Below are 24,473 nucleotides of genomic sequence, written 5' to 3' on the forward strand. Positions count from 1 at the left end.
CGGCGCGGCGCGGCGCGGGCTGGCCCGGTAAGAGGCGGCGGGGGGTGGCCGGGGGGCCGGTGGCAGTGGCGGCGGCTCCTCTTTGCGGGAGTCGGGGAAGCGGCCGCGGCGTTTTTCGGGGCGCCGAGGGTATGTGAGCGGTTCGGCGCCTGCTGCCGGAGCCGCAGCGGGCAGCCCGGCGGCGGACGTGCCCGGCGGGTGGGCCTGGAGCCGCGGCCGAGGTGACCTGCTGCCTTGGAGATGGCTGCTTTGCGCTGGAAGGGCTCCGGTCACAGGCTCTGGGGGTTAAACAGCTGGGTGTTTTTCTTACCACGGCTTTTCTTTCTGCYGGGCAGATGGCTGCGTGTCTCCGCTTCCAGAGGGTTGGCTGTGAGTCTGTGCTGTCCTGGCTCCCTGGGCCGGCAGTGGAGGGAGCGCTGCTGAGCAGCGCAGGACAGCGCGGGATGCTCTTCTGCCTGCAGACCTCACAGCACGCTTTGCTGCAGGCAGAGAAGCCTCCGAGTTGCAGGGGTCATCAATGTATGCAGCAGTGCGGAGTGGCCGTTGTAGACAAATCCAATAAATGGCTATATAAAGTGTTATAAATGCATTCTTACCCATGTTTATTGGACAGTAGCTGAGTGTGTTGCAACCGGAGTTTGTCTGTGCTCTGTTACACACATGGAGGGACATCTGAAACCCAGTAGTGATAAATAGGCCAAGATCCTGGGGGCAGTCATCATTTCTTCTGTGAAACTGCATGATACTTTTGCTTAGCCCTGCAGAGGGGAGTAGACATGAAGTGCTTGGGCCTCATGTGGTTTGTGGTACAGCATATTTTTTTAAGTATCGTTCAGAACAATAGTTCAGTCTTTCATGGAGCCTCCTATATTTGATAGAGAGTTAGGTATATCAAAAATTAATCTTTGCTGTGTTTTTTTTTTTATCCTGTTCTAGTTATTCCATAATGTTCTTGTTTGGATAGTGGGTTCAGTTCCCCTGTAGCACCTAAAAACTCACTGGCCCATTGGACAGTAATCTCAGAGTCAGGAATGATAAGGCTGTAAGTAAGGCAGCAAGTAAGATAATTTCTTCAGTTTTATTGCAGCAGAGGAAGATGTAGGTTGATATCTTCTTTCCCCCTAGAATCCATGGGGTAACCTGTGCTATTTCTGCAAATAACAGTGTACAGCATTATGTACTTTTGGGTGGAGGCACCTTTACAGTGTTTTACATAACTTAAGTGCAACATGTACATTCCTGCTGCCTGGTGGCTCTCACTTGATCTGTGCTCATCCAGGCAACTCTCTTCCACTGACCTGCAGTCTAGAAGTGATTAGCTATAAGCAGCTCTTACAGACTGGGAGGGCAAAAGGAGTGCCACATGCTTGCCCTCAGTTATCCAACTTGAATGATTCTGAATAAGGATTGCTGTAAGAAAGGAGCCTTTTGAAGCATGACCCATGCTAGTTCTCAGTTGGTATAAAAGACAGGAGCGTAAGAGGCCTCTTGGGCGCCTTTGGGCGTACACACTATTGTCATGTAACCTTTTCAGGCCACTGATCAAACTTCATCCTAAAACCAGCTGTGCCAGCTGGGAAGCTTCCTGTTCTGATGGTTGATGTTTTTTTCCTGTCTCTCTGATTTTTTTCAACCTAAATGTATTCACAGCACATTTATTCACTTGTTGTGCCAGCATTATCCTTTCACTTCAGCAGTTCTGTTTGGCTCCTGTGATATATTTAGAGAGCAATCCTATCCATTCTCCGCCTACATTTGGCTAGGCTAAAAAAGCCAGGTTCTTAAGTTTCTTCTTGTTTGATAGGATTGCTGTTTCTCTCAATCATGTTTGTGGCCCTTTATGCACCTGTCATTTAAGTTCGTCATTTCTAAGTGTAGGTGACTAGAATTTTATATATGATGCTTTTGTCAGTGCCTGCACAGTAGTAGTGATATGTCACTGCCTTGTCTAGACTATATTTGATTTTCTTATGGCCACATCATCTCTGCAATCTCTGGCACAGCTTTTGTGGGTGACTGATTTTCTGAACTGCTCTTTTCCAAGTGTTTCTGTGCACAGTACTTGCAGCCAAGATCTCTCTCTGACAATGCCTAAAGCCAAGGACATGGGATAAGCAAAGCTTGAAAATGTGCCTTTCCCTCAACACCATCCGTTTGGATAGAGCTAGATCTTCCTATTCTGACTGTAAATTTTTTGTTTGTTGCTATGAGAAGCATCCTTCTTCCAGTCCATGCCAGCGCCTATCCAGGGAGACTTTGCCTGTGGAGCAAAGGTGGAGGGATGTCCATCTGGGACAGCCTTCTGATACACAGGGCTAGGTGCTTTTACTGGAGGCCCCTGGGCAGGTTACATTCCTGTGTATTTGTCCATCTAGGGCATCTGGCACCCACAGTTCCTAAGTGTCTGGAGAAAGTTTAGATGTTGGCTAGTTAAAAGCTTCTGGTATTGGATTATCTTATGCCCGGTAATGTGGAGAGGAGCGAAAGTTATTACAGCTTGAGTCTGTGTATGCTGCAGTCTGGTGCAGACTGGTCTTTCTTGTCCCGAGGGACAAGCTTTCTTGCTGAAAGCTGTGTGGGACTTTTTGTTTAGGATATTGTAAATATACTGGGGTGAGGGAGCTCTCATTCCTACCAGGGGAGGCAAATTTCTAGACTCAGTTGTCTGTCCAGGAGTCTTTGTCTCTGTGTCAGTGGTTGAGGACTGMGTTCCTGGAGGGACGGATGTAGCGCAGGGCTTGGAAGATGGGTTCGGAGCCCTGCTGGCAGGGCTTGACCTGAGAGAGCTTCTGGGCTTGGCTACAGCTCAGCTGCTATTCAGAGTTTCAGAAGCTTGTCTTCTGCTGCCCTACTTTCTATAATTCTCTCAAGAAGTAAAGAATATTTTTCTCTGCCTGGCATTATGAAGGAGCAGCCTCTCTCCTGTCGCTCCCTGCTTGAAGGGAAGTGTTTTTTCATACATCTGTATCTCCCCCCGAGTCTTCCTCTTTTGCTGAGTGAATTTGGCTGAACTGAGCTGTCAGCTCCCTGCCTTTTCGCACAAAGCTGAGCTCTCTGCCAGACTCTTAGCTATAAATGGATCTGGCCTCTTCCAGCCCCACCCTTCCCTCCCCAAATCCATGTGATGTTGTGGGAAATCAGAGCTGGGCCAGGCTTCCTCTTAATTAGGAAAACATAAGTTTCTACCACTGGCTTTTGGTAGGTTCTCTGTAAATAGTGTGTCTGGTTTAGAGGCTAGCTGTCAATGCCCCAGAGAAGGATATGCTGCTGATTTACCCATTTGCACTGTGAGAAGGTTTATTCTCAAGCTTGAGTGGAGAGCTTGGGCAGACTTGTAGGTGCGGTATGTAGTGACGAGCCCGGTGCACACCACCACCACAAACAAAGCTCTGTTTGATCTGAGGGTTATGTCTCAAGGGAAGGCCAATGTTTTTGCTACTGACTGCATCCTGCCTCCACATCCATGTTAGGCACTTAAAAAAAGAAGCTTTGTTTTTATTTATAGTGAACAACCCTGTCTGCTCTCTTAGCTTTAGGATTTATGACAGAGATCCTGAAGTCTTTTAAGCATTTTGCATTTCCACTCTGCTAATGGGCAGAGAGAATCAGTATTTTATGCAGCAGGGAGCTGGGGCCTGAAGTATGCAGATCAAGATGACTCAGGGAGTCAATAGCTGCCCTGAATTAAATTGAAGTCTTTTGTGCCTTCTTGAGCAGAGTGTTACCCTTCATCTGCCCTGCAGGCATTCAGGTCATTCATTTCCTTTCTAAATACAGGTTGGTATTTAGAAATCTAATTTATACTCTTATGTTTAAAAATTTTAGTCTGAAAATCTCGTAGTTCATGTGCTTTGCTGAAGCTAGTAAACCACATGGTGGACCAGCATTGGTCCATTGGTCATTGACAGCAATGGGCTTGCATCCTTTGGGCTTAGATGGCAACCCTTTAGCAGCTGCTTTGGAGGCTTTTTCCCTGCTGGCAATCAAGTCCCTCAAGAACCTTCAGGTTATCAATAAGGGAACATCGAATGTTCGAAAAGTGCCAGCCTAGCTTGTGGTTGCCCCATATTCTGCCTGCAGTTCTACTGCTGCTTCAATTTTTGCAGTGGCTGCAGATTCTGCTTACCACTTTTTTCCCGTGAAAGATGCCTGGTGTCGTGAGTTTTCTCTGCTGGTTGTACTACATATTGTATATGTTGCTGGAGTTGCAGTCTGACTGACTGAGCAATATGGGGTGGGCAATGTACAGGAATATGACTGCTCTCTTTTTATGTGAGCTGGAGTATGTAATATAGGGGTTATGGTTCTATAAAATGCCCTTTCTGCCTCTCTGCTGGGACTGTGGGTGTTTTGTATGGAACAGATATGGGATAAATGTAGTACTTCCTTCACCCTACCCCACATCCCTCCAGCAAGCTACCAYCTGGCAAGGGTGCCTTTGGGTCCCTGGAATAAGTGAAACGGAGAAATTGTGTGGAGTTGTAGCTGCCTACTGCTCTTCCCTGTGGTTAGCTCTGCTGAAGCTGGGCCAAGCATCAGATCCTGTTGATTTACCAGCTTGGCTTGGAGTGTGTCAGGGTAAACTTGACTGGGAGGAGTTTTCCTGCTTGCTCTGTCCCTCCCAAATGTTCAGGGAGGCTGGTTCCCTCAGTTCTGCTTTGCCTCACACAGCCTGTCTTCTGCTGAACACTGCTTCCTGCTTCTTCACCAAAGGCCTGGATGCATAGCAGAGTCTTCTCAGAAGTTTGTTGGGCATAAGTTTAGGACTCTGGTCTTCTGATTCTGGCATATGCAGCCTGGTTGGGGTTTTGCTTTTGGGAGCTGCTGCTCATCTGAAACCCATAGCTTCTCTCCCTCTTCCCATTCTTGAATATGCTTGCTTGACTGGAAATACTGCTTTACACAACTTGCATGTGTTGTGTCTGAGATTGGTATTTGCTGAACATTTCCTAAGCCTTGCTCTGAACCCTGCACTTCCTATCGGGTCCTCAGTAAAGCTTGGGTGGCAGTGTGCATCTTCCTCAGTACTGCTCAGTTAGTCTGTCTGAACTGTATTCCCTAATGGGCAGATCTTGGGCTGCTGTTTTCGGTGCATGACACTGGTTCAGATGGCACTGTGTGAGAACAAATTTGATGCGTCGTTAATCTCATCCCAGTGCTGGGGTGCAGTATGGCCCTGCTACTGTGGTAATGGTTAGGTGCTACAGTATACAGTTCCCTATAGGGAACTTTGAGTGCCTGGCAAAGCCTGTGGTGTATCTGGCAGGTGTCTGTGATGGGATGGAAAGTTTCTTTTTGGCGGATGTTGTTGCCAGGCTGCTCTCCATCTTTGAAAGGTCCTGGGGAACTGGAGAGGTGCCTGAGGACTGGAAGAAAGCCAGTGTCACTCCAGTCTTCAAGAAGGGCAAGAAGGAGGACCCAGGCAACTATAGGCCAGTCAGCCTCACCTCCATCCCTGGAAAGGTGATGGAACAGATCCTTCTGGATGTCATCTCCAGGCATATGGAGGAGAAGAAGGTGATCAGGAGTAGCCAGCATGGATTCACCAAGGGGAAATCCTGCTGAACCAACGTGATAGCCTTCTAGGATGGCATGACTGGCTGGGTAGATGAGGGGAGAGCAGTGGACGTTGTGTACCTTGACTTCAGCAAGGCTTTTGACACTGTCTCCCATAACATCATCCTAGAGAAGCTCAGGAAGTGTGGGTTAGACGAGTGGACTGTGAGGTGGATTGAGAACTGGCTGAAAGGCAGAGCTCAGAGGGTCGTCATCAGTGGCGTGGAGTCTAGTTGGAGGCCTGTGGCTAGTGGTGTCCCCTAGGGCTCAATACTGGGTCCCATCATGCTCAACCTTTTTTTCAGTGACCTGGATGAGGGGACAGTGCCTCCTCAGCAAGTTTGCTGATGACACCAAGCTGGGTGGAGTGGCTGATGCACCTGAGGGCTGTGCTGTCATTCAGAGAGACCTGGACAGGCTGGAGAGCAGGGCAGAGAGGAACCTCCTGAGTTTCAACAAGGACAAGTGCAGAGTCCTGCACCTAGGGAAAAATAACCCTAGGCACCAGTACAGGCTGGGGGCTGACCTTCTGGAGAGCAGCTCTGCAGAGAAGGCCCTGGGAGTGCTGGTGGATGACAAGTTGACCATGAGCCAACAACGTGCCCTTGTGGCCAAGAAGGCCAATGGTCTCCTGGGGTGCACTGGGAAGAGTGTTGCCAGCAGGTCGAGGGAGGTGATCCTGCCCCTCTACTCAGCCCTGGAGAGGCCTCATTTCGAGTACTCTGTCCAGTTCTTGGTTCCCCAATACAAGAGAGACATGGAGCTACTGGAGAGAGTCCAGCGTAAGGCTACGAAGATGGTCAGAGGGCTGGAGCACCTGCCGTATGAGGAATGTCTGCGAGAGCTGGGCCTGTTCAGCCTGGGGAAGAGAAGACTGAGGGGGGATCTTAACAATGTGTGCAAGTACCTGAAGGGAGGATGTCAAGGGGATGGGGACAAACTCTTTTCAGTTGTCCCATGTGACAAGGCAAGAGGCAATGGGCAGTAATTGAACCACAGGCAGTTCTGCCTGTACGTGAGGGGGAATTTCTTCCCTGTGAGAGTGACGGAGCACTGGAACAGGTTGCCCAGAGAGGTTGTGGAGTCTCCTTCTCTGGAGATATTCAAAGCCCACCTGGATGCAACCCTGTCTGACATGCTCTAGGTGACCCTGCTTGAGCAGAGGGGTTGGACTAGATGATCTCCAGCGGTCCCTTCCAGCCTCACTGATGCTATGATTCTTTTTGAGACTCTAGTAGGGTGTAGAATTGAAAACAGAAAGGAGGGGAAGTACCTGTGCATCTTAGTCYATTAGCAGCAGCTATTTTAAAGGTTTTGAAGACAGCTTGGCCTTTTAATACAGGTATCTAGTTGTGCATCGTCTTGCGTATTCTGTCCTGTAACAGCACAAGTTCAGATTCAGAGTATGAACCAGTAGCTAAGTATTAGTGCTGTACCATGTGAGCTCCCACAGGTCCTTGTGCCAGGAAGCTGTGGGATATCCTGCACAGATAGGGCAACACAGGCTCTTAGGAGCTAGTGTAGGATAAACAGTTCAGTTGTCTTGTGCTGTATCTTGATGAGGAAGGCCAGAGAGGCCAGGCTGTGTGGTGTTCGTGAAGGTGAGAGAAGGAGAGGTCTGCCTCAGTGAAGATTAGAAATACTTTTTCTGTCAAGTGCTGCCTGCTGAAATGCACTGCTGTATCCCTCTGTCAGGCTGGGGAGAGTGAGCCCGTCAGTCTGCCCTGCTCTGTTGTGGGCTCCAGTTTAGCAGAGGAAGGGCAACACCTCTCTGTGCCCTTCCCTGATCCTCCTCTGTCACTGCTCTAGAGTGAAGGCAGAAGCAAGTGATGTAAACATATGAGGAAAGTTTCTTGTCTGTGATGGTGGTGGTGGGACTCTGGTACCTTTGGTTTGGAGGTGGTGGTGGTAGCTATACAGGCAACCTTTGCCTGGGGGCCAGCATGGGTTCCTGTTCCTCCTGCAGTGCAGTTGTGCTTTTCCTGTACATGAGACTTGGAGAATTTACTCTGGTGATGTTTGCACATCTCTGCCAAGCTCAGCTGATGTCCCTAGGATGATGATTCTCCCAAGGGATGGCATGATGAGGTATGTCTAAGCAGCAGGGAGTATAGTACTCTGCTGCGCTGTGAATACCGATTCTTTGCCTTGGCTCCTTTGTTCCCTTCCTTCTCCCCAGGCAACATCATACTCACTTATTTGGCAACCATAGCTTTTTGTCCTCTATCCTACCTGGCCTGATACTTAGCTTATCCTGCCTGTGTCTTCCTTAGTGCTGGTGGCTCTCTGTGTCCCTGTTGTTTTGTTGCTCTGCTGATCATCCAGCCTGGAAGCTAGCTGCATTTCCAGTTCATACTTCTGTCTCCTCACTGCTCCTGCTCTTTCATTTCTAGTTCCTTTAAAGGGAATATGGAGATAAAGGTTAAGACTGTAGTTGCTATTCTAGGTGAGTAAGCTCACCTATTTCACTGTGATTGCTAGTGTCTTTGCTTACAGTACGCCTTGTAATAAGCTAGTCTTTGCAATGCATCAAAGCGCTGGTGCCTGCAGTGCCTCAGTCTCACAGGGATCCATGTGGAACATGTACTCTTCAGCACATTTATCTGTGATTTAGAAGAAGAGGTGAAGACTATGATGACTTAATTTTCTGATGATTCTAAGTTAATCAGGATAGTCTGTTTGAAAACAAAAGAGCTGCAGAAAGATATTCAAATCTACTAGCATGACAAAATTCCATGCAGATAAACGGAACACATTTATGCATGTAACGATGGATTGTGAATGATTTCTTAGTTCCCACAGGAAGCCTTCTGGAGGCACTGTGGATGGTTATCTGAAACCATCAGCTCAATGTTCAGCTGCAGCCAAAAAGGCAATCCTCCTACTGTAAATAAAGAATAAATCAGAAAACAGTGATACATAGTCTTGTTTTTATATAGACAATCATGATGTGTCTGCATCTTAAGTACTACAGGCAGTTCTGGTCATCCTCTCTCAAAAAAGGTGGTGTAGATCTGGGCATGATACAGAAGAGGGCAAAGAGGGTGGTTAAAGGAACAGAATAGCTTCTGTATGAGGAGAAATTAGACAAGGATTTCACCTGGAAAAAAGAGATGATGGTGAGGAGTAGTGAAGGTCTGTAAAATAGTGACAGGAGAAAGGAGAAGGTGAATAAGGAATGAGCACTCACTGCTTCTTGGAGCACATCCAACAAAATTATTTATTAGGTAGCAGGTAGAGGAAGTTCTTTTACAATATAGCTGAATTACAGAGCATGTTGCCACAAGGTGGTGTAATGGCTGAAAATATACACAGATTTGGAAAGGAACTAGATATCTAAATGGAAGATAGGTGTTTTAGTGGCTGCTGAAAGTGGTGATGAGTTTGCAGCCTCCAGCTCTGGAAGTTCCTTGGCTGCTGATTGTTGCAAGCTGGAAGACTATGGCCTTGTGAAAGATCAGTCTGTACTCTGTTATATTCTGTTTTTAAGTGTAGACCAGTGCCAAAATGTCTAGAATATGACACTAAACCAAAAGAACTTTTGGTGTGACTCAGTATGGTGGTTCTTATGACCAGAATGCACTGAAACAGCGGGGAAAGATTAAGCTGAATTGGTTTTCAGCTGATCTAATGGAATCTGTGGGAGTTACACACAGGATAATATGCTGGACCTCACACTGCAGATTTTTTTTTTTTTTCGTCCTTTATTAGTAAATCTGAAAGCACTAGCAGGAGAAAGACTGGTGCAGACCATTCTGAACACCAGTTCAGTGTGCTAGACACTATTGTGGCTGTTGCAAAAAGTATGCCAGCTTAAACCACTGCAGTGCAGCCTTGGAGGTGAGACGCTTAGATCTAGTTTTCTGGTCCCTTCTTTGCTTCCTCATGGCTTCTGATTAAGGGCTGATTTATATCCTCATAGAATAAGATTTAGATTCTTAGAACCTCTTTTTATAACTGTGGATGTTCTTGTTATCTGTCCAAATGCCTAATTTTTCAGAGAGAGGGAAGAGCAGGCTTCTGCTGCAAATTCTCCTCTCTCTTCTAAGTGCTCTGTTGTAATATCCATCACAATCTAAGCAGTAAATGTCTCCAGTCTTCCTCCACTGAGGACTGGGAAAAGCTGGAACTACACTGCTTTAAAAAGTCATTTTGCTGATAGCAGAGTGCCTTGGATCCTCATTTTAGGAGCCAATAGCAAGATTCACGGTTACTTGCTGTTCACCCCATTGTAAACTTACCAAACCAGCATTTTTCTTGAAGCTGACTGGGGCCACAGCAAAAGCAACCACAGAGTAGTGATCATGGGGCTTGTGCCTGTCATTCAGCTTACTGCAGATGGATTCCTAATTGCTTAAATCCAAGTCTAGTATCACAGCAAAACTGAGATTCTGGGAAAACCTGACTCAGAGTCTGGTCATAATTTTACCTCTGCCTTTTCCTGTGAAGAGCTGAACTGAGATGCAGACGTTCATGAGCTCTAATGTTTTTGTTTCTTTCAGTAGGCCAGATAAAGAGTTTAAAGCCCATGTAGTGCTTCTCAGTTCCCCGTTCCTTCTAGAGAGAGAAGGGGAAAAAAAAAAAAAGTCTCCTGGAAGCCTCGAGCTGTTTTTAAACTAGACAAATGCCTGGGGTGCTTGTCTGCCAGAGCCTCCAGCCTGTACATTGAGTCCCTTTTTAGCATGCTTCTCCATGCGTCTATATGTGGCTCCAATTCCTCGCTCCGGGAACGTGACCTCATCGTTGTTTTGGTATTTCCAGTGATTCAGCCGGGTCTGGGGCAGGGAGGAGTCATTCCTGGTACATGCTGGTGGCGTGTTTACGCATTGCTCGAATTCCAGAGCAGTGCAGCCCCAGCCCTTCCGGTGCCTTGACAGCTCGCACTGAGGTCTCAGCTAATGCATTGTGTTGCTGCTAGCAAGTGATCTGGACACAGCTGGTGGAATTACTGAACCCTGTGCTTTTGAGGCCACTGGGAATCACTGTCTTTGCAGCATACCTGTGTTGGTGAGGAGGAAGAAAGCTGAGTGCAGTAGCTTGTATGCCTGGGAAAGCTACAAGGAGTCTCTGCTTTATGAGTAGAAAATGAATCTTGCAACATGCTTATTACTATTTGCAGAATGTTTACATCCCATAATGAACTTATCCTCACAGCATCTGCAGAAACTTGGTAAGTGTTATGATCCTTATTTCACAAGCAGRAAAACTGAGGCATGGAACAGGATGGTGGTCTACTTGAGGTTTTAAGCAGCTAGAGGTGGAAAAGTGAATTCCTGTGAAGTGGTGCTGACTGTGGTGCCTCTGTTCTCTCCTGTAATAGCTGAATTCTTGCAGTGAAAGATGAGTGTGGCCAGTGGGTCAGACTGAGATAGAGCAGTGCTCGGTGGGAGGAGCAGCTTCCAAAGTGAGATGAGGCCAGGCTGTACAGATTTCTAAACTATGTTTTCTGTGGATGTTACTGTCCTCCATCTCTCCAGGTGTGGCAGAGAACAGTGGGGAGAAYGCCGGGTTCCCCAGCCAGGGTCACTGCTCCTGCTTGTGGCAGGCTGTGGATGCAGCAGGGCTAGGACTTGCACTTTGTCAGAGCTGCACTTGCTAGAGATGTGGTTAGCCTTACTGCAGCTTTGGTCCAAGCACCCTCAAATGCCTTGTTTGAGCCTGGGCTATTGTGAATGGTTTTCAAACCCTTTGGGTTCATCTAGTGGTTGAGACCAGTTTTGCTGCAGAAGTAGTTTAGTTGAAGTGTGTCCAGTGTTGTCTTGCCCAGTAGGGCACCAACCTGGCAGAGAAGGATAGGTAGCTTTGCCTCAGGAGCAGCCTGACCCAGTTTGTCACTATGCAGGAATGTCATGAAAGCTCATAATGTTTGGAGAAGCATCCTCGTATGTGGAGCCCTCTTGCCCGTTGTGATGGGTATGTGCTCGGAGACTACGTCCTGACAGTATTCTGTCCCCAACATATTTGGGGAGCCAAGCCTCGGAAGTTTTTCCTTTTTCTTGTGCAACGGAAGCACAGACAAGAAGGTATCTTGTCCTGGGGTCAGCTGAGCCGTGCTGTGGTGGAGGATGTCTGCCCTACAGAGGGGAAAAACAGAAAGTACCTTCCTTGTTGCAGACAGCAGCACCCAGGGGATGGATAGCATATACAGGGAGAGAGAGTGTTAACTCCAGTAAACTGTCCTTTCCGAGTTCTGTGAAGGGGTAGTGGCTATACCAGCAGTTTGCTGGAGGCAGAAGACAATACAATACAGTACGATAACACAGCCTAGCTGCTGTCACTGATAGGAAGCACGTCAGACTGGCCTAGTACCTGGCTTGCTTGACCCTTCTTATATATATCACCAGGACATACTTCTACTCCTCCTGCAGCTTACTCTGGGATCCCTATGCTCTCCTTGAGTYCAGGTTTTTAATGCATTCACTGGTGTGATTGGCCTAAATCAACTGTTTTCAACCTTCTTTTGAGGATATGCAGTTTTTTTTCCCCAATGGAAGTACTCCCAACCTCTGTAGAATAGATATTGGTTGCTTCAGAGCCATATGGACTCCCTCTTCTTTCTCACCAGTTGCACACAGAGGTCACTGGTGCGAGCTATACATTTGTCTGGCATTAGGGGCTTAGTGAAAATAGGCTATGCCCACTATAGTACGCATCCTAACACAGCTCCTTCTAAGCCTCATGGTGAGATCTTCTAGTACTAGTTTAAGGGGCTGGAGTTGAAAACTGCTAAACCTTTATTGGGCTGGTTCCAGCTATAGGGCCAACAAGGAAAAGCATACAAATGCTTCGACACATTGCTTCTTTGCTGACCTAGGTTCTGTTTCCTCACCAGTTAACTGAAAAGAGAGGTTAAGTCACAGTGGCTGCTGTGCCCTGTATGTGGGGAGAGGGCCTGGATAGCAGAGGTGGGTGCTGGGTCATGAGTTGGTCATGCACARTGATGGAGCAATGCTCAGATCAGCCTTTCTTCCCAGGCATGATGGGCTGCCAAAGCAGCACACACAGGGTAGAGTGTGGGGCTCAATCTCCAGGTGGTGGAAAAGGGGTCATAGCTTGTGTAGATTGGGGTGTGGGATTGAAAGTTGTATAGGTCTGCATTACTGCTAGCAGTTGCTGAGTATGGAGTTGTAGGAGCAGCTAGAGAGTGTGGCGTTGGGCATCTCCTCTTGCTAGCGGTCACCTCACCCCATCGCCTCCTCTCACAGGCAGCTGCCCTTCTATCCCTGCTGCGTGAGCAGGCAGGCTGTGGAGTCAGTCCGCACAGCCCCATCATGCTCACTTCTTTCTGAGCTCGCTCTAAATGTCTCTCTGTAACATGAGTTGCATTTCTGCCATAGTCCTCCCCAGAGTGCATCTGTATTTACACTGGGGCTTTCATTAGCAATGTGGCCCTTGCTTTGCCAGCAGCCCTTGCTTTTTCTTCCTTCCCACTTGCTTTGTGAGTGAGACAAGCACCTTGGCATCACTGTTCCTGAGGAGAGGCAAGTGACTGGCAGCAAGAGGAATCCTTGAGCCAGCTCCCATCTGGGAGAAGTGCCTTGTTGTGTTGCCTCTTGCTCGCCACCCTGCAGCAGCTGGGTAGCTGTCTGCAGAGACTCTCTGCAGCACGGCTTGCTGATCCCTGAGCTGACAATGGGACAAGCTGGTTTGCTTTGGATTGTCGCTGGCTATACAGGCTGAATTCATGCTGCTGTCATGCAGTTGCTGCTGTACCTGGTTCCCAACTGCAGTGAACTGAGTCCACAATCTGAGGAGATTGTATCTGGCAAGGTAGGAGATTAAGCCTTCCATTTGTACTGCTAAAAGTAATGTGACCAGTCCTGCCACCATCTGAATATTCCTGAATGAGCARTGTGTATGTGTTTTTATTCTGTATTGTTTTGTAGCTCTGAACAGTCAGTAAGCTGCTTGGGCTGTAGCTTGTGACATGTAAGGGCAATGCATACATCCATTTTGTTTTTAGCAGATCAGACTCTGGCTCCCCTTCTACCCCAGTTTGGTACTTTGGGACTCCAGAGGTTCTCTCTCTCTTCTCTCCTGTTTTGCAGCACCCTGTGCATTTTGTGACAGTTTTATAATCTGCTTTTCCAGGAGGTAGGTGAACTCTGAAAGTAGAGAACAGTCTGGACATGTTTCACGGGGAGAGAGAATAAATTTACGGAAAGTAAAAATCAAGGAAGTTCAGCAGGCACTGAAATGGCTCAAGATAATTTATTTTTAATGTCAGAAAATTAAACAGGGGAGCAACTTCATTTCTCAGGATAGTCTCAAAAGGATTTCTTTTTTTTTTTTTTTTTTTCTTTTAGTCCCTTAGGACTGAAAGATACAGAAAGATCTGCAGCTGCTGTTGTCTCTGGAGGAAGAGGAGAGTCAGTCTTGTCAAGCTGATGTCTTCGTTCTCAGCTAACCCCTCACTGTTTGGCATTTAGTGTTTCATATTCTCCCAGCTCTGTATACCCTAACTGGAGCTAAAGAAGGGCAAGAGCTGATGTCCCTGCTGGATGTCCCTGCTGTAGCCAAGGACAGATAAAATGAGAGGCCAGCAGCATTTTCTTCTGACTCAACTTGTGTTTAGGCAGAACGGTTCCCTTTTCTCTCCACAGCAGTTGAGTGTGCCTTCCCCTGCATATATGCAGCCATTCATCTTCCTCAAGCATGTTTTAATTGGGCTTTCCTTCCATGTGGAGGAGAAATATCCTAAACAAGACAGGCAAGGAGATCAGGCCTTCTGCAAGTGACGGTTTTGTTTTGAGGCCTTGCTCAAACAGAAAACCATGTCCCCCCCCGCTGTATCCCTAGTTCCKAGGTTCTAAGGAAGGAAAAGGGTCCTGTAACTCTTTAGTATGCCCTGCTCTGCTACCAGTGGGTGTATAAATAGTGCCCACAGTATACTATTTTGGTGACAAGCTCTTCTCAGGATTCATCCAAGGAGTTATGTGAACAAGTGTTAAAAATAACACTAAGCCCTGCCCAAATGCTGGCATCGTTTCAGCCAAAGTGTTGGGGAATCTTCCACACAGAGCAGCCTTGGCCCTTTGAGCAGGGGGAGCAGGACAGGGCCCAGGATGGCTCCCAGTGTTTTTCTGTTCTTGCTGCCCTGCTGACCACAGAGGTTGCTGACCGTCGGGTTCAGCAGATCTGCTGTTCACCCTGAGRATGCAAGATTTTCACTTCTAATTAGTTGATTGCTCCTGAACTTTCCCTACAAGTTCAGCGTATTATTTCTAATGACAGGAAATGCCAAAAGGGGTTAACCTGAGTTTTATCTAGCCTGCCACCAAGTCCCTGACAGTGGTCAGATGGTCAGATCTGTCTAGCTGCTTCTCCGAAAGGTTCTGGGCCCTAGCCATCGCACTTGTGGAGATTCTGCCCCTACATTAGGTTTATCCTGAGGACTGGTAGCTGGATTTAATTGCAGAAAGGATATTAAAGTTATATGTTGAATTAACAGCTATAGTTCTGGGCGTTCTTGCTATCCACATAAACAGAAAAGTAATTCTAAAATCCTATTATTTTCATGGCATGGTTGGTGCCTAGAGCGGAGACCTGGACCACACTGCAGAGGCTGCTGGGATACTGGGGAGTAGTGTTCCTTGGAATATGTAGCCAGGGCAAGCTGACCTTTCCYACTAGGGGAGCCGAATAATGGAGTTTGTTTTTCTCATGCTGGGCTTTGCCTGTTGTTGGTCAGGTGCACGATAATGTAACATCTGCTYACCTGCTCCCATGCTGCTGGAGTATCAGTCTCCCCTGCTCTGGGGCAGTGTGTGTCAGGAGACCCCACTGATCATTTGTGTCCAGTACATGGAACCCAGAGCTCGCAGAAGTGCTTCTGGGGGAGTTCGTACTCAGAGAAGCATCTGAAGACAGAGATGCCCCTTCTTGCAGGCAGGTGCTGAGTCTCCATTCTTGCCTGGTGTAATACGGGATATAGGAGAAGCTACCTCTCTGACATTACCCAGTGTGGCAGGGCAGACCCTCTTGCTGTTGCATGGCTTAACACATGGGGCCTTGTATGCAGAAGAAGGAAAGAGCTGAAATGTCTCCTGGCTGCAAGCTTGAAGGTAGTGCTTGGGCTCAGCTATGTGCTTTGAATTGAAGGTAGCAGTGTTGTGGGTGAGGGAGACTGCACTTCTGTTTTAGATACTGAGGTTCTGAATGGCAGCATTAATCCCTCTGTGTAGCTCTTTGGCCTTTGCATACACATCCTGAAATATGTCTGTGCTGGTTTCTGGCTTTATGGAGAAAGGATTAGATGCTCCTACAGTCTCTGAGTACTTCACTTTCTGAAGGGCTGGATTTATTTTAAGCTGATACAGAAAGCTGCTGTGAAAGCAGCAGGCTTTGAAATTGCTGAAAAGGTCACAATTGCTGTTCGGTGCTCCATGCTTCATCTCCTCTGATACGGGAATACTAATTCTGGCAGATGTCCTCAGGGATGGAGGGCAGGTCCCATTAGAACGTTGTGGCTGAGAGTTTTCTCCAGCAACTACATTGAGAATTAGAGCACAGCAGCAGCCATTCGTGTTTGGTCTTTGACTGTMTCATCTAGCTTGCTCAGCCCGTGGTAGTCATCTTCCCTTTCTTGCCATTTAGTGGAGCTTCTCTTTTTCTTGCTCTTTGATGAAAGGCTGAGTTTGTGCACAGACTGGTGTGCTTTCTTACCTGTATGTTCAAAGTACTGATTTTTAGGGTTGTCCAAAGATGAAAATACATCACAGAAATGAAAAGCATATTTGTTTTTCCAATGACCTGACATGGAGATCTGGAGAACCGCTGGCTGAAAGTCCACTACAGCCTGCTTTATTAGTATTTCTGTTTCTCTGGTTATTCTGCCTCACGGAGTAAACTTCTCTAGGCTTCTCTAAGCTTCATCAGAGGCTTCCTGCTCCTCTGAGTCAAACAGAAATCATAAGAAAATAAGACCTCCAGAAGCCATGTAATTGCATCTCCGTGACCCAAGCAAAGTTGACTCAGACTATGCCATTCTTTATGTTTCTTTGTTTCACCTGTCTCTAGAAACTTCCAGTGATGGTGACATTAGCTGCCGCATCCTACAGCCTGGCACCCCAGTCCTCTCCCTCCATCAGTTTTTGCCGATGCCATGGTGCACTGGGCTGGCCAAGGCATTTGATGGACATTTCTTAGTGGTCTTAGACCATTTCCAATTTCTGACACTAAGGATATGTGTGAATTAATGAGAATGTTTGCCTCTATGTAGGTCAAATAGCTTCTGAGACAGAACCAGTTGCAGATTATGCAAAATGTTAAGAAAAACAGCCTTATCTCCTGACGACTGTGCTTTTTTGGTGGAGTAATAGACAACTAGTTGTATCAGTCACGCCTGATGCCTAACCTAAACTTGACTGCCCCTAAGGCAGCCTGTTCCTGTTGTCAGGGGATAAGAGTTTATTCTCTTGCGCCTCGCAGCAGCCTTTTTTGCATTTCAGAACTGCTTTTGTTTTCTTCAGATAAGTAATACAATTGCTTTGCGCTTTCCTCCTTTCTGTTTTTTTCTTGCTCTTTTTGGACTCTAGCAGTTTGTCCAAATCTTTGCTGGAGTGGTAGAAACTGAGGCCTTAACCAATATTTGGTAGAGTGGGAGGATTGCTCCATGTCTTGCATATTAAATGCTTATTCATACAGTCCTACATACTGTTTATCTACTTAAAAGCAAAATGCCGCAATTACTCGTGTTCAGCCTGTGATCTGCAGTAACCACAGATCCCTTCTGAGTGAGCAGGTTGTGCACAATGATTATGGGTGGGGATGTCCCACGTATACTACTTAAGATGCCATGGTAATGATTATAATTTATATTTATTTTCTGTCTGAATGTAGACCTTATCTGTTTTGCTGGCAGTATCAGTAGTAGAGGTGGTACAGATGAAAGTAAGAGACAACCACTGCCTCTGACAGCCAGCAGGTTAAAAGTGTAAGAGATGGATGGGGCTGCCAGGATTTAGTTACAAGCCTGCATTGTGTAGGTTTTTTAGGAAGTTTTCAACAGTTCTCCCTTAACTGAACTGTTTCTCCTGTTTTTTGCAGTTTTTGCAAGTGCCTGCTTGGATGCCCATGAACACTGGCAATCTCATTGGTGGGACTGTCTTAAACATGCCAATGCTATGTGGTAGAGTTGCTGCTGGTGGATGGGTTTTGAGTGACACTCAACAATCTCTTAATCACAGAGGGTTTTGCAGAAGCACAAGCTAACTAGGAATTACTTTATTTGCCACTAAAATAACTGGGGAAGGGAGCACTGCAGAGCAGCAAGCATGGCCGCTTTGGGTGGTAAATGAAGAAATGTAGGAAAAAGCAGTATAAATAATAGTATCTTTAAATCAGGTGGTGATTACGTGCCCTCTGGGGTTTGTTGTAAAGATTGGACTGTGTTTGAGAGCTGGGAGGTCTTTTGGGGACACTTTGCCTTGAGTTGACAGATATCAAAGCCTAACTTGTGTCGCTGCTCTGAGCAGTGATGGCAAAAAAAAAGGGCTTAGACATGTGCAGAGGGAGGTGAGAGTAGATTTTCTGTGCGAAATCCTGAGCAGTTTCCATACTTGCTGTTTCCTTGACTGAATCTTACTGACAGGAGGCTTTCTCCATTCTTAGATGTAGCCTCTCTTGTGTCCAACAGACATTTTTCTTTTTTTGCCCTTTTCCTGTTTGCATCCATCCATTACAGTCTCTGTGAATTGAGGCTTGTTTGCAGTGTGATTTTGCTTGCTTTGAGGCAGCCAGGCGATGCCTCTGCAGCAGGATAGTGGTATCACTTTGAGTACATCGTGGGAACCCTAAGCAGTCACCTTTCTTGAGCTGTGCTCTTTATGTACGCAGCAGTCTCTGCTTGTCTTTAATATGTAGACAGTGAACCAGCTCATGGCTGCATAGACTGAACTCAGCCCTGCAGGTTCAGTGCTGCTTCCATGGAAAGTAAGTATAAAATAAAGTATCTTTTTTAATTTCAGGTCGCAGTACAAACTAGTGAATACAGCAGAGTCGTGGCTGCCAAAATTACCAGTTTCACTGTGTGATCTAAAGTGGCAACTTGAGGCTTTCCTCATGGCAGTAGGGAACTGTYGTACTAATGTGAAATGTACTACTAATGTAGTGAAAATGTACTAATAGTTGAGGTAAATTGTGATGTAGTGACAGCACTGATCACATTTTTGAAAGCTAGTTTTCATAAGGGAAGCCAGTAACACCTTAATATCCACTGCTACTATGGCCTGCACTGAACAAGTAGTTGGTTGCCAAATTAGAAGGCATATCTTTTTGTAATAATACCTTTTCTGCTCCTTTTGCCAGTGCTTTGGTTGTTGAAAAGGTTTATGTCAACAAAGTCTGAGTGAATGCTTGAACAAACAGGGCTGTTATCATAGCAAGCTCATGCTTCAGGCACTCTGAAAGCATAGACTGCATCAGTTACATCCAAACTTTGTTTTAATTGAAGGTTTTCTGTACAACTTTATGAGCTTTCTTTGTCAGATTGAAGCTGAGACTTCAGACAACAATTCAGGAGCTGTTCTGTTATTTCTATCTTGATTTCCCTCTGTCTCAACTGCCAGTCTATTTCTTTGTACTCCTGCTTTAGGAAGTACAGAATATTAGGCCTGAAATAAGGACACATGGATCCTAGGATCTGTTCTTGCTTTTCCTACAGGCTTCCAGTGTAGTACCAAGTGAAGCATATTGCCATGTTGCCTTAGTCTCCTACGTGTACAATATTGATAACACTGCTTTATTGGAAAGCAGTATGACCAATATGCAATATGACCAATATGATCCTGGGCTGGAGGGGACTAGCAACAGGCTGCTGACTCTGAGTTTGGTTTGGTTTTTCCATAGATGCYTCAGTATTATTGAGGTATGTGGAACTTAGCCCAGCCCTCTAGGGATCCATGCCAGAATTAGCCCTATCTAGTAGCTGTGACTTTTTATGGAGCTTGTAAAAGCTTCTGTTCCTGGGCAGTAAGGTGGAAGCTGCTAACAATAGGAAGGATCAAACCTTAATACGGGAAGACAGAAATYGTGTTGTGGCTTGGATGAAGGATCCACTTAGCATAGTACTTTTTTTTTTTTTCACCCAAAGTGGTTTCAAGTGGTCAGCTAGGGAAGAGCGAGAAAAAGGCAAGCAGATATAATACCTTAATACTTCCTTAGCTTCTGATCATGTTCAATTCAGAGGATTTCCTAAGTCTGTTGTACTTTAACTGTTTAGTAACCTGAAATGGATCTCCCAAGCGCTTGTCCTGCCTCCTCTTGAACACRTGTGAAATTCTTCCCTCTGCAACATTCTTTGCTTAGAAGTAAGGAGCAGCAAACTGACTAAAGAAAGATAAAAGAATGTTGAAAGAGGAAATGCTGGTAAAAAGGGAAGTTGTTAGTAGAAATTAGCCTTGGAATGGAACGTATTCAATACATGAAATACAGCTCTGAGCATTAGAAAGTAAGAGTTTGCTAATAATGTTTCCTGAAGACACAAAGCTGGGGACCATCGTCAATTCAGACGCAGTTCAAGGCTATTCRGAGGGAAGAGCTTGGGTGGCTTTAAAGAACACTACAGATGGGAACTGGGTAATTTAAAATTGCGTGGTCATGTCCATTAGGAGTAAGCAAAAAGTTCAGCTCCAGCTGGCAACTCGCTAGGGAAAATGAGGGAGACAGGAAAATCCAGCCTCTACCAGTCAAGCATGAGATAACTGTGAACAACTAATATTATGAAGCCATGAAAAAGATAGATGTCATTCAAAATGGCACATTGGACGAAGTATTTCTAGCAGAGATGGGGACATTTTAATGCTATTTTTTAAGGCATGGTGACATCTCACTTAAAAGATTGTGTATGTTTCTGGTCACTCACAGAAAGTTGAATTCAGACTGATTAGGTCCAGARAAAGGTTGCAGCTGTGATCAAAGAAATGGAGAGTCTACTTACTGCAAAGCAATTACAGAACTTGGATTATTTATTTTTAAACACAACTGGATAAATACTGAGGCTAACAATCATTTTTGAAAGAGAGTAAATAGGAGTGAGCCACCTATGAATAAAAGCAAGCTGGAAATTGTTTAGGTTCTTAAACATTAGAGCATGAATTTGGGAATTCTGCTATCTCAAAAAAGTATTTAACAAACAAAAATAGTCCATTTTCTGGAAAAAAACATCTTTCTATATCAAGCCATTTTCTAATTTGGAGGCAKGCTCCTGCCTTGGATTGCTAGCCCTGAAGAAATCAGTGTTGCCATTCTGGRGGTGGGCAGGGCTTGCTGGCGTAGGGTCGTCGTGAGCAGCCTGGTGAATCCTGCTGTTGTGAACGCATGTGGGCAACCTGCGTGGCCCTGCTGGCTGGTGAGCCTCTGCCCGTGGCTCCTCTCGGAAGCGAGGCTCAGGGGGGATCATTCGCGACCCCCTGGGGAGATGCGGGGGCTGAGGGCAGGCATGTCAGCGTGCCGTTGTCGCTGTGTGCCTTTCTCAGTCTCTTTGGATTCCTCCCCCCCCCCCATCAAAATCATCCATATTTTTTTCCCACCTTACACCAGATACAAAAGTTGTCAAGCATATATTGTTAATGATCAGCCTATATTGATCTCTGTGTGTTTGAGAGAGAGATGTTGTTTGACCTTGAAAGCAGAATTTGCAGAGATGGGGACTTTGAGGATTTTTTTTTAAGTTTTCAGTACTTCCTGCTTTCCTGAAGTATTTTGTCCCCCTCTACAGTAAGCGGGTACCATGCTGATTAGTAGCTCTGCCCCGCACGCCTCTTCGGCGTTCCTAAAACAGCCTGACTGGCGGTGGATGAGGTTGCTGTGGTCTGTGGATTCCGATTTCTGCCACAGGCAATCAGCGGGTGAGGGTGGAAAGGCAGCGAGCTGCTCCTGGGTTGCTCATGAATGTCCCGCGTGTGCAAAAGCATGATGTGCCTCCTGTGGCTGTGCTACAAATGGGGTCATGAGGAGTCAAGCTGTGGCCTAGGCATGTTGCTGCTGTTTCTGCTGTAGATAGCAAGGCACGGACGGTCCACTGTGGTGATGAGCTTGCTGCTGCTCCTGYGGCTTTTTATTTGCCAATGGTGCACTGAGGGTGGTGTGCCTAGACCAAAGTGTCCATCCTCAGGAGAAGGAGGCGGTCAGCTCCCTGTGCTGAGTTATACCAGTGAGTTGCAGCAAAGAGGCTGTAGCCCAGCGGCTATCTGGCTGTTGCGAGGGTGGGCAGACTGAGCGCTGTGCCTGACAGCAAGGCATGATTAAAGGCCTTTTCCAGTCTGGTGCTTGGTGCCAGAGCTACAGCCGAGGCAGCCAGCTGGGGTTTGGGCCTGAGCTGTTTTCACTCCATTGATCAGCCGGGAAGATTTGCAGCAAGTAGGTGGGAGGCTTAGGCTATTTTTGCTGAAGTGGATGATTTTGCTATACAGTTGTATTGAGAGTGAGAAGGTTTGTTCCTTCTTGTCTGCACGGATGTGCTGGCCCTATAGCAAATTTTGGCACAGTATGTGAAAGCAGGTGAATATTCCAGTGTCAAGGTAGAAGAACACTGTGATTTTTTTTTCCTTCTGGATAATCAGGGSTTGGATGGATGTTCACATCCTAGTAAAAGTCTGCAGGAGACCAGAGCGCTCCAGGTGCCCATGGCCCTGGAGCACACAGGGCTCTCCCTGAAGTGGTGAGCTGWGCTGCAGCCTGGCATTGGGAGTAGGATGCCTGTGCTTCCTTACTGGCATATATGGAAGAGAAAATGCTATGCACTCACTTCTCACACCCTTGGAGGGAGAAGATGGCAAAACCTCTGCCCTACATATGGGATGCCTGTGAGTAATGAGACTAACATTGACAGGCAGTTCTCACCTGCAAAGCTGCACCCTTCAATGCAGAAAGTGGGTGGGAAGCACTATCCACAGAGCAGGGAGTGGAGCTGGGTTAATGTAGGAATGACAGGTTCTGGCCCCTGAACCTCCTGKGTCTTGCTTCTCAAAGGATCTGTTACCAGCCTTCAATATCCCTGTTTCCCTCTTTTGCATGAGACTATGGAGTTAGCCATCCTCCCCTTCTCACACTGACTCATATCTGTGATCAAAGAGAAGTCATCTCCTAGAAGTCAACCCCAAGAAAGAGCTTTCTTCTTCGTTACTGCCTGTAATCTTTCATTGCCTATGATGCTCTGAAAAAATGCATCAGTTTTTACCACYGTTGCAGAGAAGGGCAGCAAATGTAAGTTTGCAGTAGGGGGTGCAATGAGTTTAGGGTGGGGGGAAGCCACTGAACTAAATAACTGTTTGGGAGAGGAGGATACAAGTGTTTACATCGGGAAACGTATGTAAATAGCTAGCTGGGGGTGTTTCTGAAGGAGCCATTTTTTGGCTACATTGCTCCATTTGATTTTTAACGAAACAGCCCCCTAACTGCACCTGGAGTGCTTATTTGCTACATGAAGGAGGCGTTACTGTCCGTGAATTGGTTAATACCAGTGTCCTGGGGCAGGGGCAGGGATGCAGGCAAACATTCAGCCTGCCAGCATTTATACCTCCCAGCGTCAGTGTTGGCAAAGCTCACGGAGGACTGGGGAGGGCACYGGAATAGTTTCCATTCTCCTCTCTGCTGTGGGAACGAGTTTCCTGGGTAACAAATGCTTCTTGTTCAGTACAGAGCTCCACAGTTGAGACTCTGTCTCCTTTCTTGCTGCTGCTCCCTGACTGTCCCAGCTGAACRGGCCCGAGATGTCTGCTTGAGCCTGTGTTAATTAACACTGACAATATAATGAGACYGGCCTTATGAGGGTCTGGGGGTTGYGCTCTATGGGAATACATAGCTGAAACTGTTCATAGTCTAATTTACTGCAGCTTAGGTGGAACAGGGCTCTCCAGGACTAGCTCTCTGCTTGCTGCAATCACCAGGCATGGAGGCACATCCCTCACTCCTGTTATGGGGCTACATCATCCCTGAGGCTTGTCCCTGCCACTTGAATGGGAACAGATGGGAGTGCAGGGCCCAAGCAAAGGCAAACAGTGCGCTGAGGAGCGTGAAGTACCACAGATGGGTCATGTTCATTGCCTGTGGGAAGGACCTGCTGCGCCTGAGCTTTGGGACTGACTAACAGATTGTTCCTACTGTTTTGGAGGTGAGTGGCAGATCTGCATCTGTGATATTGGCTCCAACACATTACAAAGGGACTGCCCAGTCCACAGAAGGCCCAAGGTCCTTCCTTTTGTCTTCTTGTAAACATCTCCTTCTGCACTCGTACCCACAGCACTGGGGAAACCCCAGACTCCTGTCTCTGGAGCCCTTCGTTAACTGCTTGGTGGGAACAGTCACTGTGTTTTTGGTCAGAAATCTGATTCGAACATTACCCAAAGAGACACTTTAAGGATTGATAGTGGTCTGGGATCCAGGATGATTGTCAGCAGCTTTCAGTGATGAATCTAATGTTGGCATCTCCAGAGGTAGAAGCCTATATGAAGTATTGTGGTGTTTAGGCTGTTTTCTTTTGTTTTGTTTGGCAGTTGCTTTGGGTGTATCATGGCATAGAGCAGGAAGTACTAAGGTGGGTCATAGTTCTTAATTTATTTGAACTATATATCTGTGTGACATTTTTATTCTGTTCTCTGACTTGCCTAGTCCCCATGAAGGAGATGGATTTTGGTTCAGACTTGTAGGCCTTGACAGCGTAGAAGGATAGTAATGGCAACTTAGCCCTCTGAGGAGGGTTAGACAGCAAAGTGAAATAATGTGAATTGTCCTTCTAGGATGGTTGCTGCAGCAGAGCAGTTTCACTGCTAGAAACATCCCTGCCAGAATGGCATTTGAGCCCATCTTGGTTTCTGAGACACCAGCTTGGTGTAGTTGTGCCCAGCCTGTGACAGAATAACAAGCTGCTGCATCAGGTAGGAGGGAGAGAGTTCAGGACTCTTCAGAAGAGAAATCCT

At 46.6% G+C, this 24,473-nt stretch overlaps 1 protein-coding gene across 4 annotated transcripts in view; it reads left to right on the forward strand.

Moving 5' to 3' along the window:
* Positions 1 to 4: 4 nt before the first annotated feature.
* Positions 5 to 24,473, forward strand: part of RUSC2 (RUN and SH3 domain containing 2) — a 64,448-nt gene continuing 39,979 nt past the window's right edge. For 3 of the 4 annotated variants that reach the window (XM_085303054.1, XM_085303058.1, XM_085303057.1), the window contains exon 1: positions 10,432 to 10,726. The gene's annotated coding sequence lies outside the window, so the exon portion shown is untranslated. Of the gene's footprint in view, positions 28 to 10,431; positions 10,727 to 24,473 lie in introns of those variants that run through there. The other variant, XM_085303055.1, reaches the window with a different exon arrangement.

Source organism: Rhea americana, unplaced genomic scaffold (genome assembly GCF_003343005.1).
Source record: "Rhea americana isolate MKP2758 unplaced genomic scaffold, rheAme1 scaffold_196, whole genome shotgun sequence".
Taxonomy (NCBI): domain Eukaryota; kingdom Metazoa; phylum Chordata; class Aves; order Rheiformes; family Rheidae; genus Rhea; species Rhea americana.